General features: G+C 34.5%; 1 protein-coding gene across 10 annotated transcripts in view; it reads left to right on the top strand.

The window, feature by feature from the left end:
• Epha6 (EPH receptor A6) overlaps positions 1–17,328 on the top strand; it is an 850,021-nt gene that overhangs the window by 546,612 nt on the left and 286,081 nt on the right. The window lies entirely within an intron of this gene.

Genomic DNA, 17,328 nt, shown 5'->3' with positions numbered 1-17,328 from the left:
CAATAATAGCTACCATTTACTGAGCCCCTAATAAATGCCTGAAATGAAGTATTTTACATGAATTATCTCATTCAAACATTTTCACATCCAATGAGACAAGCATTACTTTCCTCATTTAAAAAATAAGAAAACAGAAGCATAGAAGAGTAGAGAATTTGTTCAAGTTTATGCATATGGTAAGAAGTTAAAGTAAAATTTGAAATTGAGGGTTATCTTCTTCTAAAACCTGGTCTTTTAACTAGTCCATCATCCTGCAAAGTTCTATCATTTGTGTTATTCTAAAGTGCTACAGGTAAGACCATGAACTAGGTCACAATTTCTCCAGCTGGAAGGGAAGCTGCTTTAAATTCTATGAATGTTTTATTATTGTTGTTACATTGATGAAGAATATCGACCCATAAGTACTTCTTTGTTATGATTGTATCTAACTACCAAGTGGAAGGGCACAGGCCTATTCACTAAGGAATATAGTTGTAGGAATGAAAGTAAACTAACGAGTCAAAATGAATACTTGTTATGTGGATGTTTAATATTAATGATAATAATTTATAATCCTGAATCATAACTTCTCAAACTGGAGATTGAATTATTGGGAAAAGAACATAATGATTACAAAACCACAATACAATCAATATAAAAATATTCAAAGAAATATCCCTACCATAGTCCTGCTGACTGATGTTTCATAACCAAATGTTAAGCATCAGTCAATACAAGGAGAATTTGGTTTAAGGAAGAGTTAGGTCAGGCTATTTGGGGGGTTTCATTGTATTTACCTTTAAAGGTATTATTTACCACAAATTTATTTCACAGCCAGGTACAATTAGCAAGTTTTGTTTTCTTATTTTATAGATGAAGAAATTTACTCAACATATAAAAGTCTGACATTTTTAGTATTTCATTATTAAATGAGAAATATACTCTTAGAAAAACTCATTGTACAAAATCTAAGTAAGTCATTTGGGTTCCTTTGGGGCCTTGTAGAGAAGGAAATCTACTTTGATAAAAAGTAAATTCTAAGTATTTAAAAAATTATTTGATTTCAGATTTAAATTTCAATAATCATAATTTCAGGACAAAAATTCCTTCAGTTGTTATATAGAGAAAAAAATCCTTTCTTGGTTGAAAGGTCCCATACTCACCAATGACTGGGTACAATAATAACTCATTCAACAAAATGTACATGGCACTTAATGTTCTGTGTCATATTCTGTGAGGCCCTAGGGATAAAAAGTAATAAGAGCTATAGTTTTTGTTCCCCTAATTTACAATCTAGATTTGCGGGAAGCAAAATACTAGATTAGTGTCATATAACCATCTTAAAGATATGCAAAGGATTCCATGAGGGCCTGGAGAAGGGATCCCAATTCAGCACAAGTGAGTTATGTAAGGCTTCTCAGGGTGAAAAGCCAGAGCTCAATCTAGAAAGAGCAATCATCAAGGAGGAGCAAAAGCACTGGAGTCCAAGACAGCAAGAACAATTTGAAGAACAAATAATGTGTTGTGGCTGCAACAAGGAGATGTGAGTGATCAAATGGTAGAAAGTGAAGGTGAAGAGTTACAGAGAGACCGAGATGAAGGTACTTCTTTGGCTATGGTAAGGTGTTGGTGCACATCCTGAAGCTACTGAAGATGCATTGGAGGATCTGAGTTAGGGGTGGCATGACTACTACTAGCACATGAAAGACTCCAGGATGAGCAATTTACACACATTATCTCCTTTATTTCCAACAATATCTTATCTCTATAAAACTTATGTACCAAAATTAGTTAACTAGTGAGTGGAGGAACAAGATGGGAACCTAGAACCATCTGAGAATGGCAGCAGAAGGTCAAAACTATGCTCTGAGTTATTGATTTGTTAATGCCACAAAAGTGACTTTGATTACACTCTTGAAGAGACAAAATGTCTAAGAATCTGAAAAGTGTGTTTGTCTAAAACTAGAGTTTGGGTATATAGAATAGCTCCTAAGTTAATTTACAGCCTAAGGGAAAATCACTTAAAGGATCATTTTTTATCTGGTTAGCTTTAAATTGCATTTTTAAAGCATGCTGTTTATGCCCAGAAGAGAATTTCAATGAATAATGTCATGGTAGGAATATGGGCAGGTTTACCATAAATATAGGAATATGAATATGATGTGAATCCCAATTGATGGCATCAGTCTTTTTCTCTTCATATTCTCCTAGCTCATGTTTAAATTTTTATAGCTTTTGTTTCTCGAGTAGTGCCTGAACTATTATAATGTCAACTTTATTATTTAGTTTTCTCTAGTGTATTCCATTTAATTAACTAAATTCATAATACATACATAGAGATCCGGTGTGGGTTGGGGAGAAGAGATTAGATTCTCTCTTATTTGATGGTATGTTTCAAATTTTTAAAAATAAGCAAGATGCAGTAGTAGTTTACAATCAACTTTTCTTTAGCTTCCCGTATTTACTTTGTTCAGCTTCTAGATTGCTAACAACCAAAAAGATATAGCACAGAATATAAAATAATTTATTTTCAGAATCACAGTGCTCTTACCTATTTGTGCTATATATCATAGTGGCATCAGGAAAACAATTGTGGTGACTCCTCTTGCCCTTCCAGAGCAGCACTGGTTATTTTTGCATTGTCAGAATATGCTAGTGGAAAGTGGATAACAAATGTAAAGGTTTCTAATTATTACTGCTAGACTATAAAATCACTCTATTTGAACTAGAGCTATAGATTTTTCACCTCCCTAGGTCTGTAGAATAATTATATTATATATGTAAATATGTAAAGAATGATAAAGTAATATAGGAAGTAATAGTCATAGGGTCACCCAATATTTTCCCTCTGTGTTTTAATGTTTTAATGTGCTCTAATATCTTACTAGACTTAAGAGTATAATGAAATATTATGACCACTAACAGAATTTATTGAGTGCAAGTTGTATGCTGGCCTTATTATTAGGTACTGCATTATGTGTTATACTTGATCCTCCTCTGCTTTTTCAGAGAAGATGTAACAACATTATAATAATTACAGAATAAGTATTAATAAGGTGATAATATATAAATACTCCATATGAAGTAAGATGCTAATAAGAATTTTCTTAAAATTAAAATAAAGAATTAAAATAGTCTATTAATTATATACACATGCTATTAATGACTTAAAAACCTATTTAATATATTTTTAAATAACTTCTTAAAATTACAACTACATTTCTAAAGCAGAACAAAAATAATTTAAAGATAATGAAATCAAACACTTGTTTACTTAGAAGAAACATTTATCTAATATTTAAATGCACTTTGGAGAAATAAAATAATTTTACGTATTCATTTTTTAAAACCAAAATAAAATATTTTATGCTAGATTGTAGCCAGCCAGCTTGAGCCTTCTGTTTAAATACTGTAAAATAGCTTCTAAGCTATCAAAATCAAGCCAAATTCTTATTGTGAAGCCAATTTTTGAAAGAAAACTGAAATTTTACACATAATAATTAGCAATTTACCTCTTCCATTGCCCTAATGATTATCCAAATGACCCCAAGGAACTAATGCATTGCCAACCTATAAGCAATGTGTTCATTTTTCCTGAAAAGATTAATTATAGCTTAAATTTTAACAACATGTAAATTTAGGTCTTCACCTGTAGGCTACATAAAGCAGTTTTGTAACACAAAAGTCACATCTGTCAACATTTTTATATGTATTATTTATCATGAATCAAATAATTGCCTAGGCTTATATCACAAAACATAATCACACAAAAGTCATCATGATCAATATAAATTACTGAACCAGAGTACGTATTTCAAAATAAAATCTTATGTCATCTCTTATAAGTTTATAACATCAACAACAACAAAATGTGGCATGTAGCTACAAATGAATGATTTTAATCACTTAACTATTTTGAAAACACTCATAAGTTTTATCTATTCTATTGTGGTTTGACATTTAAGCAATTTGAGTCATTTTAACAATTTATAGCTGGGAAATGATCCTGAAAATTAAGGTGCATGATGGGCTCCATTCTTTCTTCTCTAAAGCATTCTTCATGTTCCATTTGACTAATTTTTCTATACTCCATTTTGTACACCTAAACATTCTAGAAAGGTTATGTGATTGAAGACAATATATGCATTTATGAAAATGACACAAAGAAACCCATTGTTTTGTACAATTAGTGTGTACAATGAATCATAATTTTTAAAAAATAGGTAAGAAAAAACAACCATAGATTTTTGGAGGTTTTTCATTGAATAAAATGTAAATTTTTTAACAACTATTTGTCTTTCTTCAAATCTAACCCACATTGACAATACTCCTGTCAAGTTTCTCTCAAATTAACATGTACTCTGTGAAAATTAAATTATAAATTAGATGCTTCATTTACAAAATATTCTGTATCTTCATCATATCTAACTTATTGCATGACTTTCAACTGGAATATTTAGATAACTATCATATTATGCTTAGTTGGTCCTGCTCACATACTAGACTTCTTGAAATGCTCTCCATTAGCCCAGCAAGAAATCACAATAACTACTCTTCCCTAGGACTTTTCATAGTATTTTATTTTGCAAGGGCTTAATTCTTTACTAGGTTGTAAACTCTTCTGAGATCAAGAACATTAGTCTATATATCTTTGTATCTCATAAAATATCCTTATACATAAGTAGGTCCCAATATGCATTTAATAAAGAAAAGATAACTTTTAAAACAATATGAAAGAATATTATGTTGCCTACACGTCCAAAAAGAAAGGATAAAATCATTTTATTTGTCACAAATGAACAATACTGCTGGCTTTCTTTGGATTAAAAACCGAAAGTAGCTTGAATCATACAGAAAAATAATGTATGACATTTTAATTATATATTAATTACTAATTTGAAAATTCCGAGATATTTTAGGTAGAACAAACTGACTTTTTTGTTGTCAACATATTTTCCTCTTTAAATTCCTTTATTTTTAAAGAACTCCAGTGTGTTTGATTCAGTCTATGGGCTGAAATACAGTCTGTACTGCTTCAATTACTTAGGATGAAATTAGTTACATCATTATTAACAGCAGCCAGGAATTTTGGAATGCTCATTAATGGTGGAGCATGAAGCAGAAAGAGGACCAGCTGACCCTGGTGGAGCAATAAAAAAGTTAATTAATCAAACAGAAGTTAGATTTCATATTTATTACTACCCAAAGGAGGACAAATTTCAGTATATAAGAATTTAATTTGAAATAACCTGCAGTCAATAGTCCACTTCCAATGTTGGCAGCCATAACTGTAAATGCAAAATTCAATGGGAAAGAAGACTTTCCTAGCAGTTGGGTTGTCTGAATATAAAGTGCCTGCCTTATGAGGTAATGAAGTCCTCTCTTAGTAAGAATTTGTGCTGAGGGGCCCTTGTTCAACAACTCTTAAGGGAAACCTGTGTTTTATTGAGGAGGTTAAATAGAAGTTTAGTGTCACTTCTAACATTAAGACTCCATAACAACATACTTGTTGAGTTCCATTTGTGTCCCAAGCACTATTCTGCTCTTTAAGGCTACTAACACACAGCTTTTGAAGTAGAAGCTATTATCATTCCCATTTTATGGATCAGGAAAACTGAAGCATAAAGAAGGGCAATCAATTTACTAGTAATTTCCCACAGACAATAAGTGTTGGAAGGAAGAAATTGTGGCATTAGGCCCTTTTCATACTGATTCTGATAACTAGGATTGAGTTCCATTTCTATTCATTCAGTATTTTCATTTTTCTTACTTGCTTTGGTCCTTCTTTCAAATATTCTCCATAACTTTTTATTCTTATCTCCAATTCTTTACTATACCTTAATAACATCTCTGTTTAAAATATTGCATCTTTGACATTAAACACAGATTTTCAGAACACTAATTATTTATTAATCATTGTACATCAAATTCAGAGAGCTATGCAGTATTTTAATGCAGATTTCTGTTTTAGTGCACACATGATAGACTAAGGAGCAAAATAATGCATTTAGTGTGATTTACTTATATATATTCAGAATCTTCATGAAGAATAACTATCTGCATAGAAAATGGAAGTTTCCCTTTAAGGGAAATTGCATAGACAAAAAGATATTTTGTTTCAATTTTTCCTAGATCAAATAATGATTTTAAGTGATCGGAACCAGACTTATGTACCATGAGAGAGAATGAAGGTCTTAATATGAAAAATATTAAAGATCATAACTTTGCTTAATGGGCTGGAAAGAAAATCATTAGCTATTAACAGGTACTTAGAAGTTGTAAACCGAGTATTTCAAAGTGCACTATTATAATTTGACTCAGATCTAAAAGGGAAGTAACAAACAAATGTGGATATATTTCTTAATACATCAGATAGATAGGAACATACAGCAGTATATATAAAAATATGATTTCTTTGGCATATAAATCATCACACATTGACTAGAAGATTTTTTAACATCAGGAGACTTCTTTTTTATTCTTTTTTTTTTTTTCATTTTGTATGTGCAGGGACTGTTCTCTTAGCAAATTTCAAGTAAACAATACAATATTGGCTATAGTCACTAGATTTTCAGAATTTATTAGTATATTTTCTTCTTTGTCTTCAGGAAGCTCACTACTAAACCACATTAAGGATTTAATAACAGAGTTCTTTATTTATTTCATTCCCAAGTCTGATTTTAATTTGAACTGTTTTGAAATTGACTTTTCTTTTACCAGTCATTCTTTAAATTGCCTGAATTTTTCTGTCAAGCTATTGGAATTTACAGCCTTGAATTTTTCTATAGAGCACAAATTTCCGAAGACATTTTGAATTGCTTCAAATTTAGTGAAAAAATATATTCTCTGCATAATACTTGAAGATTTAGATCCATTTCTCAGACTATACAAATCAACTTTATGGACTTATATTTTTAATGTCGTATTTTAGTTGTTAGAAAAGCATCAAGAGCCAAGTGAATGAAACATAATTTCTTACTCAAACCATTTGGAGGTATATAGAGAGCAGCTGGTGGATTTTGGATTGTAGCTCACCCTTACCCTCCACTGTGGCTTGATTTGGTTCAAGAAGGAAGTGGGATTGTTGTCTTGCTCAGTAAGTATTTATGCAATGGTGTTTTTAAAGTATTAGGGGAACTGAAGTTAGTTGTAGAGTGATACATATTCATTATCCTATAAATGTGATTCTACAAGAATAGCTAAAACACATGATGCTAGGATGAAATTGTCCTTTGGGAAGCCACAAACTAGAAGGATGACACAGCACACAGTTTTCGTTCAGTTGAAGTCTACCCATGTAGTAATCCTTCCTTTCTCAGAGCTGAAAAACAGTTGAGCTGAATCAGAGTTGTTGAAATGCTCAAGACACATTAGAATTATTTTATATAAAATATTTAAATATTAAGCATTATATACCCAATTCAAAACATACAAAGTTTGAAAATTTTAAATTTTCATAGTACTACTTTGCAATAAAAATCATGTTAAATTATCTAGAGCAATACCTTGGAAGTTTCTGTTAACCCAGAGCAAACCATCTGTTTTTGCTTTATCTCATTATGAGTCACAACACTGAATGGACAGATGTTTCTAAAATAACCGAGCCAGCTCTACAAAAAAGGCCTGTGTGAAGAATTAAAAAACAGCCGAATTGAATTGTTTGTGTTACACTTTACTTTTTCAAGAGAAACAGTAGTTCTGTGAATTTAAATTGTGTAACAGGAATTCTTGGCAAAAATCACAGCCCCTGAAAAGCTTTTGCTGTGTGTGCACAAACCTGAGCGTCACAGGTATGAGCACATTACTGTGCTGTGAAGATAGGCTGAGAAGCACCATGTGGCAACCTGACTACCAGATATAAAACAGCTGACTCACAACAGACTGAATTTCATAGTCTTTTTTGTTTTGGAAAACTGAACATCCATTTTAAAATGGTCTTGCACAATAGTTTTCTTAAATTAATTATTTTATGTTTGCAGAAAACATAACCAGAAAGCACACAAAATGATTTTTCAATAATCAATTTCACAAACAATAAACAATGAAACGTTATTTACTGAAGTTAGCATTATTCTGTATTCATACAAACTTCCCATTCCCATATTCAGATAAAGGTATGAAATGGGTAAGGCATTAAATATAGTTGCATAAGTTGTAATCTTTGCAAGTAAAATTATAATTTTGTGGGGAATATGCTATGTTTTGTTCCTAAATTTAATGTAAAGAGGAAGAAAGTGAAGGACAATTGAGAGCAGTAAGAGCTAAAGTTTTCTTTTCTTTTTTTATTGTGTGTGTGTGTGTGTGTGTGTGTGTGGTGCTGGGGATTGAACCCAGGGCCTTACTCATTCAAGGCAAGCACTCTACCAACTGAGCTACATCCCCAGCCCCCATAGACATTATTATTGCTGTATGTATATAGGTGACTGTATGACCAATGTGATTCTGCAACCTGTACAATCAGAAAAATGAGAAATTATACCCCATTTGATTCAAATGTATGAAATGTCAAGATCATTGTACTATCATGTGTAACTAATAAAAAAAATTAGAAAAGAAAAAAAAAAAGAGCTGAAGTTGCTCGCAGTCTGAGGCAAGGGGATCAGGAGTTCAAAGCCAGCCTCAGCAACTTGAGGCCCTAAGCAACTCAGTGAGACTCTGTTTCTCAATGAAATATTAAAATTGGCTGAAGATTATGGTCAGTGATTGAGCACACCTGGGATCACTCACCAGCACTGCCCCCCCCCCCTCCAAAAACAGAGTTAAGGCAAACAGAAGAATATTTCATTGATTAATTTACTAATTTACCCCATCAAAACATATTAATGAATCCAAACATATTAATGGATGGACCAGATATCAAGGTTAAGTACTGGTAATTCTAATACAAAAAGGTAAACTTTTTTTCTGCTTTCACAAAAACTAGAAAGAGGTTCAGAAAGTTAAACAAGATGACCATGTGGGGTAGTATGAGTTGTGTAAAGGACCACAAGTAGAAAAACACGAACAAACTTGTCAAGGGAAGCTTCAATAAGACGTAATGCCCTAAAGGAGACATTCACAGTGAGCAAAACTTGATCATGGAAAGGACAGGGGTGAGAGTGGGGTGGAAAGAGAGGACTAGGACACTATTCTCTCCTGCACACACAGAAAAGCATGTGCAGGTGTACAGCCCAAAGAGAACATGGAGCTTTCTTGTAAGTGGGAGAATTTCAATATGATGAGAGCCATGAATTCCAAAATACAGGCCCAGCACCAAAGGTATCAGAAATACCCGAGAACACACTAGAAATGCAGATTCTCACAACTCACGCTGGATCTATGTCTTAGTCTGTTTTGTATTGTTCATAACATGCCAAATACTGAATAAGTTAAGAAATAAAGAGGTTCTGGTTCAAGGTTGAAGGGCTGCATCTGGTGATGGGACCTTGTTGGTAGAGTCCCGAAAAATCACAGGGTATTACATGGCAAGAGATGGGGAGTATATAAGAGATCTGGTGAAAATGGCTTTTATAACAGAGCAATTTTTGAGATAATGCATTAATTCATTAATTGCCTGAATAGATCAATGCATTCATAAAGAAAAGGACCTAATTGCTTCTTGAAGGTCTTATATGGTCTCACCTCTTAACATCTTGTAATGGAGATTACATTTCAACATGAGTTTCAGAGGAGACAAACCATATTCAAACCACAGATAACAACCTACTAAAACTCTTTGGAATCAGTATTCTGTTTAAATGAGTCCTTCAGGTAATTTTGATAAAGATAAGGTTGGAGAACTAGGACTTCACCAGTGAGTACAAGGTCAGAGCTGCAGTGGTGAAGGTGATGATCTTGTTGCAAGAACAAGAAGATAACATGATGCTCATGGGACCAAAAATGCTCCCCCTCATCTTGCTACTCTTTTGTGTTGTTCATAAAACTTCCTGGCTAAAACTTCCCAGCTTTCTATTTTTCTTCCATCTCACTGTAGATGTGGAGACAGGCAAGCCAGCCAGAGGGAGCCTACCATAAATGACTTCTCTAGAATCATTTCTAACACATCTAATTGTTTCCTTACCTTCATTTTATCTGCAATAAAACTAAAACCTTCCAAATATCTTTTTTATTATCATTTTTATACCTGTCATATCTTCTAAATTCCCAAGAGACTATTTTAGCCTTAAGAATTCACCTACTAAAGGGGCTGGAACCTTGGGAATTACCAATTTAAATTCGAACACATGCTTGCTCTCAGCCTGCATGTAAGCCTGCGTGTCTCTCCTTGACAGTTTATATTTGGTCTCTGGACTTTCAAGACACCGTGAATTATGACCTGCTCACCACAGCCTCCTGAAAAAAATCTGCAACTAAGCCATCCATGTCAAACCTTCAAAGAAAATTGGTCAGTTGGAGAAATCCTGGATATTAAGTTATTTGGGAGATGATGTATCTAGATACCAGGGAGGTAAAGATGATGTGTTAGCAAAGTCAGAAGCCAATACTAACATGCTACCCATACCAGTGACTTGTCTCAGACTAGCTCACGTGGTTGTATGTTCTGGTTGGTAAAGGCAAAATGATGCATTTAATTAGGCAACATAAGACTTGGCATATGAGGACTGTCCTCTCTAGACATTAATTTCTTATCATTTAAATAAAGAGAATGTGCTCTGTTACCCTCACTCACTCTGAAAATAAGAAATTTCCAGTGAAGTAATTAAAGACTTAGACCAGACCAGTCTGGATCAGCCTCTAAACTCTCTTATGCCAGAGGTATTAGGACCAAAGGAAGGCAATTTAGTCAATTTAAACTTTGGTTTCATCATGGGAAAATAAAAATGTATTAATTTGTTTGTACAGTCACCCATTCAAAAAACACTTGTGAGAACCACCCTATAGTAGCAGAAAGAGATAAATATCCCTCCTCTCCTGGAACATACATTTTGAAGAGAGTTGGGAGACAGTGAACAAATAATAAGCAAAATGTCTAGTACGTCAGGTTGTACAGAGCTGATTATTCAGGATCCCCTCCTCATGACTTAGGCAGGGATTCTTTGAGCTAGAGATTTCTGCCTGCCAAAAGTTCACTGGAAAACTTGCCTCTGGCCCAGAATACTGCATGCCCCAGGGCCATGCCCCTCTACCAGGGCTAACCACAATGCAGGACAGCTCAGGGTGACGTATAAAGACCCAGCCCCTCTGTTTCATTTCAGAATGATTCTGAAGGGCCAGCTCAGCTCCAGACCTCCCCAGCTACCATATGGCAGTTCCATTGCTACATCTTTCCATTTCTGCTTTCCACATTCCCTGATGTGTCCATGCTGAGGTTCCCAGTAAACCTGCCACATGCAGTGCTCAATGTGCCAGTATGCCCCCTAGACAGAGGGAGAAAGATGCTCTGAAGAAAAGTAAAGCTGAAAACCAAATACGGAATGTTTTCTTTGATATAAGGAGGCTGATTCATAGTGGGAAAGGGAGCAGGAGCATGGGAGGAATAGATGAACTCTAGATAGGGCAGAGGGGTTGGAGGGGAAGGGAGGGGGCATAGGGTTATAAATGATGGTGGAATATGATGATCATTACTATCCAAAGTACATGTATAAAGACACGAATTTGTGTGAATATACTTTGTATACAACCAGAGATATGAAAAATTGTGCTCTATATGTGTAATAAGTATTGTAATGCACTCCGCTGTCATATATAAATAAAAATTAAAAATAAGAAAAGGACTCTAGCAAGAGGGAAGAGTTCAATACAGAAAGACTAGGAGAGAGATTTTTGAATGAACATAAGGAAATGATAAATGTCTGATGTGATAGTAACCATGATCTGATCATTATGCATTGAATATATGTATCAAAATGACACAATATAACCCATAAATATGTAGCATTGCAGTGTCAATTAAAAAGAAAAGAAAAGTTAAGCTGAGAAGGGGGAGAGGGGTACCGTTTCCCCATGTGAGGAGAGTGCTCACTGCAGAGTGTGCTACACTATATCAGAACATCAGATCATTAAATGTTAACTGTCACTATAATCTTACTACAAAGTAGGCAGCTCATGAAGACTTCACGGAGGGGCTCTTTACCTCATCCTTGAAGGAAAGGAGGGATATAAATAAGCAGAAAGAAATGTTTCAAGATAGCAACCTATTTCTGTAATTCAGTTTGTCAGATATTTCCCACATAAATAGATAATAAAGAGAAATACTGAAGAGGGATTTGGGATAAGCACTCAAGTTTTGTACTTACCCTTGGATTTAAATCTTCACTCTGTCCCTTCCTAAACATTAGAATCAGTACACTATAGTTTCCACATCTGGAAAAGGGGAGTAAGAATATCACTTATTCTTTAGTATACTTGTATTAATTGATTCAATGCACATAAAGTACTTAGAAAAATACCCAGCATTCATATGGTTAGAGCTCAATAAATACTAATACTGATATTATTGTTATTAGTTTTAAACCCAAAATTCCATTCTAACTTCAATATATATTTTTTAAAAACTGAAACAATATTCTTTACCTTCTTGCATGTGGACAACATACAGTGGCAACCAAGTCATTTTTATTGGTTTTCCTTTGGACATTTATTTGTCATAACCATCAGCTAATACTTAAGACAACTTGGCTGATCTTGGTGTTAATGTTTGTTTAAATTTTATAAGTGACATACAAGAATGAAGGGAATTCCCCAAGTTGTGTTGACCTCACAGAATTCAAGCACTAAAAAACTAAACTCAACCAAGGAAGCTCTGCACTTGAACTTCTGAAACACCAGATCTTAGCAGCATAATAGGCAAGACAGGGAGAATTCATCAGGGCTATTCCAGCAATTATCACCTTGTGGACCCAGAAGTATTGTCCCTTCTATTTCTATGGCAATCAATTTTTTTTAAGGATTGGACTACATTTCTTTAAAATAATTAGAAGATAGAATGTCTCAATTACAAAGGACAATATAATATAATGTTTAGAAACTCAAACACTGAAGCTAGAATATCTGCATTTATGTTCCTGATCAGCTGTTTCTAGCTATGTGATGATGGGCAAGTTATTTAACCTTTCTGTGCCTCAGTTCCTCCAGATATAAAATGCATATAATAATACCACTATCTCATATGATTGCTATGAATACTAAATACACCAGTATATATAAAGTGTTTAGAACCATGTGTAGCTCATGTAAGCATTTCAAAAGTTTTTTTTTTATTATAATAATTACTACCCTTCTTCTGAGTGAGACTCCATTGTTAGGTTCATTATAAATTTTTGAGACAATCCTATGCTGTGAATCAGCTGCTACTCATCTATGTAAAGAAGAAAGACAAAAATTTAAAAGGAAAGGCAAATATACCTCTCCCAGGGTATCCTCTGTGGAATCCTCTTCAGTTTTCAAGTGAGAATGAAAAGACCTGTGTACCTGCCTTTGTAAGCAAAAATAAATGAAAATGGAGGCAGACCTCAAATGGATTGATTAGCAAGCAATCTTTATTAAGTGGCGGAGAATGACGTGTCACATTTTCAGAAAATGGTGACTGGTTACAAGAGGGATCTGTTTTTTATAGGTCTTAATAAGAGTTAATCATAGCAGAATGTTTAGTGTGACCTAATCATTAGACACTGTGGACGTGATAATGGGACAGTCAGGAAACTACTTGTGCAGGTTAAAAATCTAACTCAGAAAACAGCTGTAAAATCTTGAAACTCATTGTTACTGGGATGAAAATCCAGAACCCAGAGCCCATTTTTTTGCCTTCCCCTCCAGTAATCCTTGTGAATGGGAAAAGATGAAAGACTGAGCCCAGAGTCTAATTGTGACTGGGAAGGGATGAAAGTCCAGTGCCCAGGTTTAATGTTTACCTTCTTTCCCCCAGGACCCATTGTCTTTCCTCCTCCCTGGGGCTGTCATTCCCCTTGTCTTGGGGGATGTTATTTTCCCTATCCTTCAGCCTCAGTCTGTTTTGTGTTGCTATCACATAAAACCTGATACTGGGTAGTTTATAAAGAATAGAAGATAAAATTTGGTTCATGTTTCTAGAGTCTGGGAAGTATAAGAGCATGACACAAGCCTGGCATTCAGTAGGGCCTTCTGCATTATAACCTGGCAGAAGGCAGCACAGGGTCAGGCAGAGTAAGTGGGCTAGCTCAGTTCTGTCTTCCCTTTCTTTTAAAGCCACTAATGCCATCCTGGGGACCGACATTCATGACCTCAATTGATCCTGGTCATCCCCCAAAGCCCTGCCTCCAGATGTCATTAAGGTATAAATTTAGAGATTAACTTTCCAACACATACTTTTGGTGGACACATAGAACCCATGGAAGTATCCACTACCACTGACAGTTCTATATGTTTTTTTAAAGTAAATAAATATCCTTAAAATTGATTTCTTTACATAGGAGTAAGCAAATCAAAGAAAAGCAAACCTAGTGGTATATTGAAAATTATATTTTGGCTCAGAAGTATTAGCTATGCTATTACTTCTTGAATAAAAGCATATAGCATTTTGTTTGAGAAAGGATTTTACTTTTTCAAATTATTGGGCAGACACAATTTTGAGAATATTTGAACTTTTAAGAAATCACATTTTTACCTTGCATAATGACTGAAAAGAAAGCTATGCTATTCTTTTCTAAATTATTCTAAGTTGCCTGGCAGACAAGCCGAGTACTGAGCAGGAGCACACCTAGGAGACTTGGGTTGTCTAATTATCTTTAGCACATTTGTCTTTTTTCTATCATGTTCTGTATTGCAGCTCAAAGTGCCTTCTGAATCCTTCTAAATTGTTGACAGCTAATTCTTGTCCATTAGAGACCCACTTCTCACTGTTTGTATTTATCCTTCTTAAGAGCTGTGCCTTTTTATAACTATGTTGCTGTCTTTTTTGTCATTTTTTCTCCCTCATCCTGCTTAAGTGCCCACTGGGATGATAGATTTCAAAGTGTATTAAACAAAAGCAAGCAGTTAAAATATCCAATTGAGCACCCACAGAGATTCAAAAAGATAAAAAGCTATGTACCTTTACAACTGCTTTCAGTTTTGAGTTCAGCAATATTTTTAAGTTTCAAAAGTATATCACTCATGATCAAACTTTATCCTACCCTTGAGATTATTAATACAAACAGATAAGATAAACCTACTGAGTTTCCATAAGGGGGAAAAAAATCCCTCTGCACATGAATCTGTGTCACCATTTTCCCAGTGTCCTAACTGTTCAAGATAAGGAGAGAGAAATGGTATGCTGGAAAAAAAAGGGAAACCGTGAATGAATAAGAAGTTGATGGGGTTGGTTGTTCTACCTTTGCATTGAAGAGTGACTTTTAGAAGTCTCCAAATCCTTAGGACTTAGATAAGGAAAGAAGTGGCATTCCCACTTGGCCTATGAATAGGAAGCTAGTTGGGGCCAATCTCAGGCAAATCAATGGCTTAAGGTTTCTGATAGTTCATACTGTGGGAAGTGGGGAATTGGGACAGCTGAGAAACAGCAAAGCTCAACAAAGGAAAAAATAAAAAATCAGAAAAACAATTTTGTCGATCTTCAAAAGAAAAACAGTATAGAAGCACTCCCTTGAAGATAGCAGTTACATGTACTTCCATTGCTGAAAAATAGTATGTGTGTGTATATAATTTATAAATTCTTCTCATGGTACTTCAAAGGAGATAGAAGTAACCTCTATTATAATTTTTGCTAATCATTCATATCATTTAATTAAGAATTTTGTTTAACAGAATATTCCATATATATATAATTTAAGTCATTAATATCACTCACTTAGGGATGAGAAAAAAATTACAAGCCTAGTCAGATTTCATGTTCTAAGAGGGAAGTGGAATGTTTTAAGCAGGAAGTAGCATGACTTTCCCTGACATTTATACTAGCACATCTAAATGGTTCTTAATTTTTATAGGGATGCTTTTTCAGAAATTTTGACTAACTAAACAGAAGAATGTTGATTTTTATTTGGAATTCTCCCTAAGAACATTTAAGACAGTTTTAAAGACCTTCATGGAATGTTTAATAAATTATAACTAGAAATATAAAATTGGACCCAATAAGAACAAAGTCTCATTTTGATAATTACTACTGAAGGTACACTGCATATGCATCATGGTAACAGCCAGAAAATTGAGAACTCATCACACACTCAAGAAGCACAAATGCTGTAGGAAAAGATAAATAGAATGCATTGAGGACAATGGCCTTGTGCAGGGTATTTCAAAAATGCAGAGGGATTTTGTTGTTGGTGGTGTGTGTTTATTTGATTTCATAACTTTTTTTTGAGGACAGTCTTTCATAGAGGCATGGTGAAGTGTTACCAGTTGAACATGATTTTTCTGTGGTAGAAGTGAAGGGAGGGAGAAAGGAAAATTATCGAACATATCCTGCATATTGACTTCAAAAAAGGAGATGTTTCTAAGAAGCTAATTAATAGAATCATGCATCAAATTAAGTTTCTAAATATTTTGTCAATGAGTCAGGAACTTAAAATTAGAGTAACCCAATATGATCCTTTGATTGCAGGTATCATATATATGGGAGCTAACTTAAGCAAGGAACAATGCAAGAATGTGCCAGGGGAAGCTTCAAAAAAGAGGGGGAAAAGAAAAGAAAAACTTTTAGAAACAAAGACAGCCAGTCTCATTATAAATCTACACAATCACGCCTCTCGGTTTAATGTGTGTCTGTTCAGTTAGGAAAAGATGTAAAGGATTACACTTCCCTTAATTTCAACCATGCACCAAAACTTCCAAACTAGCTGTGAATTCTAATCCGTATTGCTAAAAGAGGGAGTAAGGTGGGTCCACTTTGGATCAGGTCTCCATCCCTAATTCAATCTAGAGGTCTGGGTGCCAGAAACAGGACCATTTCCCAAGGTTCCACCTCGCAGGTGAAGGCAGTTTTCTGGAACAGGGCTGAAAAGATATCCCAGAAGATGCTAAGGATACTGAGGTGCCTCTTTAATGAGGGTTTAGAATGTGAATTTCCTGTTTCCATTATCAATACAAGATATAAATTGTATTAAAATAAGAGGAAGAGGCATAGAAAAAAAACGTCTACTATATTTTTTGCCAAGGTAAAAATAAAGCCCCCCCACACACACATTTGCACTGAAATGGGCTGCAAGCAAAGCAAAGATTGCCCATAGGAAGCAGATCTGAATCTGCTCCCACAATTAGACACACTCTCAATTGAGAGACCAGAGTCTCACACCACAGGACACCATGACAAAAGATGATTCTGGCCTGGAAACTTTTCAAAGCAGGTGTTCCAAGTCATCAAAAAGAAACCCAAGGAGTAATGTTTCCATAGAAAAAAAAGTTATGCTGAGCTGCATAACTCTGTAGCATACTTTCCTGGAT

This window comes from Marmota monax, unplaced genomic scaffold (genome assembly GCF_021218885.2).
Source record: "Marmota monax isolate L192 unplaced genomic scaffold, Marmota_monax_Labrador192_F-V1.1 WCK01_AAM20220418_F8-fsc00053, whole genome shotgun sequence".
NCBI lineage: Eukaryota > Metazoa > Chordata > Mammalia > Rodentia > Sciuridae > Marmota > Marmota monax.
This window is presented reverse-complemented; position numbering and strand designations above follow the sequence as displayed.